This window comes from Pongo pygmaeus, chromosome 22 (genome assembly GCF_028885625.2).
Source record: "Pongo pygmaeus isolate AG05252 chromosome 22, NHGRI_mPonPyg2-v2.0_pri, whole genome shotgun sequence".
In the NCBI taxonomy this organism is placed as follows: domain Eukaryota; kingdom Metazoa; phylum Chordata; class Mammalia; order Primates; family Hominidae; genus Pongo; species Pongo pygmaeus.
Window position 1 is genome coordinate 51,892,523 of NC_072395.2, and position 5,116 is coordinate 51,897,638.

A 5,116-nucleotide genomic window follows, 5' to 3' on the forward strand; every position below is an offset into this window, starting at 1 on the left:
GGTTGCAGTGAATAGCCCAGGGAGAGGTGGAACAATTCATTCCAGAGAGCAGCATGAGTGAGGAAGTTGACAAGGACAATGTGGGGCTTTCCAAACAAAAGAAGGAAAAGAAGGAAGAGGCCAAGATAAGGATTTGGTACATTTGGCCAACAAATGGAGGAAATAATCATTTCCAAACCATTCTTGAATGTGCATTTCATCCGTATTTATAAGAATGCAAGCCTGCACACACTCTCCACCCTGTGTCACCCCGTCATGGGCATGGACTTGGTTTACAGACTTTTATATTTGCAGATGGCATCTCTCGTGCACATACATTTTGCGTATACTTTGACATAAATAAACCCGGTTTGGTTTTAAGAAATTTTAAACAAGCGATGTAAAAATATTGAAATAAGATGCTAAGGTTTATTTGGAGTTCTCCTAGGATGCCAAAGAGGTGGAAAGAATAATTTCCAGAATGAAATTATTCCTCAAACATGTTAGACATTATATCAACTCTAGCACCATGCTATGTATACAGCAAGAGGGTGATAAGATCTGTGATTGGCTGAATTAATTAATCAATCATAGGCATTCAACAAATATTTATTAAACAGTTAAATGGATAAATGAACGGAGGTAAGGGATAGGATTGGTGCATTTAAGTTCACATGTTAACGAACCCCCATAATAAGCTTCAGTAGTTGTGCAATTTGTTATTGGCATCCTAAGTTCTGAAATGCAATATATTCTACATTTTCTCCCCTTTATTTCCTTTCCCAAAGTTTCTAAAAAATGAAACAAAACATCCGTGTGCATGAGTGATCCCTGGCAACCTGCCATAGTCCACATTCCTTCTCTCTGAGACTCTCTCTGATATTCAGTTCTTGGCCTCCACTTGTCCCCAGATCATGTCCAGACGGCTGCAGGCTCCAAATGCCCAGAAGTCAGCTAATCCCAGGATCGGCAACAAGCCTTGGCTCTGGGCAGACCTCTTACCTTTTCAAGAGCTTTTTCATTGGGTCTTTGATTTTATTTCACCGACTCTGTGTGTCAGGACAGGCATGTTCTTGTATTCTCACTCTCTCATACAGACACACACATGCACAAACGTGAACACTTACCCCACATGCTCATGCTCACCTTGTCCAAGGAACCCAAGGCCCTGGTGTCAGGAGAATGAGAGCTCCCAGCACCAGTTGCTGAGGGTCAAGGCCGAAACCAGCTCAAGATTTCCTTCCCCCACCAGTGCCGTCCCTGTCCCCATGCAGGGCAATGGTCCACCAGTTCCCAAGAAAAGGCCTCCAACTCCCTTCATCCAGTTCCCTGCCCCTGGGCCTGTCCTCATTCTCGCTCTGCTGAAGTTGACACAGGCCTCGCTCCTGTGCAGGGGTGGGACACGGCGGGGGAGCTACATTTAGACAAGGAAAGGCCCCCAGGCTTCTGAGTGTGCATACACACAGACAGGCCTCTGGGACACATTCTGGATGGCTCTGGGCAGATGGCTGTGTTTCCTCTTTTTTCCAGAAAAAAATTCCAGACGACGCAATGATCACAAATGCCAGTATCCTAGTGATTGATAGGACTGGATCACACTATGTGAAAAGAAAAGACGCCCCACAGGTTTTATATACATGTGCGCCGTGTACGCTCTCTCTGTCTCTAGCTCTGTCTCTGCGGACCTGTCTCAATGCTCTGTTGGTCTCTGTCTCTCTTTGTGTGCCTCTGTCTCTCTCTGTAGCTCTGTCTCTCTCTGCCTGTGTTCCCCTATGTCTCTCTCTCTCTGTCTCTGTCTCTCTGTGTGTCTCTCTGTCTCCCCTCTCCCTCTCTCTCTCTGTCTCTCACACACACATCCCTCACTGTGCGTCCAACTCAGCTCAAGCCCATCTCCCTTGCACTTCCTAGAAGCCCCTCCTGGAATGGCCTACCCAGAAGGGGCACTCAAAAGTGGGGACGCATTAACTTTCAGAATATCTGACCTCGCCACATGACCTCAGCCAGACTCTGGGTCCAAGCAGGGAGTGGAAAATATCCCCACGTGTAGCTGAGATGAGGCCTTGGAGTTAAGAGGTGAGCAGAGGAAAAGAAACCAGAGAAGAACATTAGAAAAAAGAGATTTGGAAAACCTTCTTTCATTCAACAAATGCCTGCCATGGCCAAGCACCTTTTGTGTGTGAGGTGCTGTTCTAGTCACCGGGCCTGCGGCAGGAAGGATGAGACAGCCCACCCGCAGGAGGCTGACTAGAAGGGAACAGCCTCAGAAGACAGACGAAAGATAGGAATGAAGCGTTGGGCACAGCCAGCAGTAATACGTGCAGCAGAAGAATGAAGCAAGGTGAGGGAAGAAAGCGTAGGGGGTGCCTGCAAACTTAAGCAGTGAATTCATCCACTAGGGCTGCCATCACAAAGTCTGCAGACTGGGTGGCTTAAACAATACACATTTAATTTTTCACACTTCTGGAGGCTGCAAGTCTGAGATCAAGGTGCTGGCAAGGTTGCTTTCTCCTGAGGCCCCTCTCCTTGGCTTGCAGGTGGCCTCTTTTCCTCGCCAGGTCTTCAAACGGTTTTCCCTCTGTGTGTGTCCTAATCTCTTCTTATAAGGACACCAGTTGGATTGGATTAGGGCCCACACCATGACCTTCTTTTATCTTAATTACATCTGGAAAGACCCTATCTCCGAATTCAGTCACATTCGGAGGTGCTGAGGTTTGAGGCTTCAGCCTATGGATTTTGGGGGACAGGATTCAGCCCATAATAGATGTGGTGCAAGCCGGACACCCTCTGTGTGGACCCGCAGACCCACCCTTCCTGCTTTTCCTCTCTGCCCTTTGCCCCAGGACACCGACCTACAAAATGCATTTATGACTCCCTGCCTCCCAGCCCCATGAAGCGGGAGCACATGAAGACATGGCGAGGAGGGAGGAGGGTGTTTATTCCCAGCCCCTCCCTGCTTGCTTGCTTCAGGCAGGTGGCATCCCTCTACCCTGAGGCAACAGCACCTGTTATGAGATGCACCTGCTCCATCCAGCGCTCTCCCCAGGTTCTGCTGATGATAATTGCTGCCTCCCCTTGGCCCTTCAGACAGAGCACTGGTAAGGTCTCCCCACTGTTTCTAGACCTGGGGTGTTGCAACAACCTAAACCCTGCCCTCAGCTTTGTAATAGTACCTTTACTAAATTCTACTCTTAAATTGCCACATCTTAGTGGGCCATCCAACCAATACAGGGGGATCAGGCAGGAAGAATCAGAGAAAGAAAAAGGAAATCAAGAAAAAATGGTGTCCCAGAAACCAAGATCATTTCAAGAAGTGGGGCGTGATCTTATGATAAGAGTTGCAGAGGTTAAGAACTTGAAGAGAGGCCATGCATGTAGGAAGATGTGGGGCCCAAGCAACCCCAGTGGTTGGGGCAGTGGAAGGCAGGATGCTCATCAAAGCAAAATAAACTTAGTTAAGGAGAAGTAGGGGCAGATTTCATAGTCAGAAAACACACAACAACCTTATCCATGCCACAGTCCACATTCAACAAGCACTTGTTGCCTTGAAGCCCTCATGACTCCCCAGTCCTGCGTGCAGGAGGACACCCACAAATGTGTGTGCATGTGTTGTGTGTGTGTGCATGCGTATATGGACACATACACAGACAAATGAATGACGTGTGATGTGGGGTTTTATTCAATTACTGTATATAGTATACAGATATCTAACTCCCAGAATGCAAGGCTGAGCAATAAATATTAAATAACAATAAATATTAATCTAGCTTTGACAATAAAGCCTTATTTATGAAAGCCACACCTCTCCAAAGATGTTTTATATTACTCCTTAATTTATGATACAATCTTTATATTTTTGTTATTCTGGCATTAAAGCCCTTTCTTTTTTAATAGACTTTATTTTTAACGCAGTTTTAGGTTCACAGCAAAAACGAGCAAAAAGCACAGAAAGTTCCCATGTACTCCCTGTCCCCGCCACCCCACACAAGCCTCCCTCACGATCAGTATGCCACACCATAATGTCCAGTTTTAAAATATGCTTCAACCCATTTAAACAACCATAGAACGTTCCCAAAATCTTCCTGACAACAAACAGCATGAATACGTGCCTACTGTCCGGGAGCGAGAACCAAGAGGTTGAAGACTTTTTTCCATATTGTTCTCAAAGCCAAGACTTAGGCCTACAGCAAACATCCAGCCACCTCCCTCTGCCTTGGCCGTTCTGTCTTTATAACCACAGCTGTATACTTCAGCAGTTTCAACCACTTACTTTCCAAGCCTACAAAATCATCCTTTTGCTCCAGTTGCAAGGGGGAGGCATTGGCTACAGCAGATCATAGTCTCTGTGGGTACACCTGGGAGGCAATGAAACGCAATAGCTGAATGCCCCCATCCCCACAGAGACAGAACTATAGTGGCCTGCCATTCACTCACATTGCAGAAACATCTTTGTCTAAGCATAACATCGTCCAGCCAGTTACAGGAACAAGTGGCTTCATCTCAAAGTAAAAGTTAAAAAGAAAAAAAAAATAAAGGAAACTGGGATCTTTTGGCTCAACTAGCCAGTCTTGCATCTGGAACTAAAATCAGGCCAGCCTCAAAAATGCACAAAGGACTTGAATAGACGTCTCTCCAAAGAAGGCATACAGATGGCCCGTAAGGACCTGAAAAGACCCGCAACATCACTAACCATTAGGGAAATGCAAAGCAAAACCGCCATTTACTACCGCTTTTCAACCATCAGGATACCTAGTTGGTTTTTTTTCCATTCCTTTCTTTAAAAAAAAAACTTTTATTTTAGGTTCGGGGGTACCTGTGGAGGTCTGTTCCATAAATAAACTGGTGTGTCATGGGGGTTTGTTGTACAGATTATTTCATCACCCAGATATGAAGCCCAATACCCAATAGTTATCTCTTCTGCTCCTCCTTCCTCCCACCCTCCACCCTCAAGTAGACCCCAGTGCCTGTCGTTTCCTTCTGTGTTCATGAGTTCGTATCATTTACTTCCTACTTATAAGTGAGAACATGTGGTATTTGGTTTTCTGTTCCTGTGTTAGCTTGAGAAGAAGAATAGCCTCTAGCTCCATCCATGTTCCCACAAAAGACACGATCTCATTCTTTTATACAGCTGCATAGTATT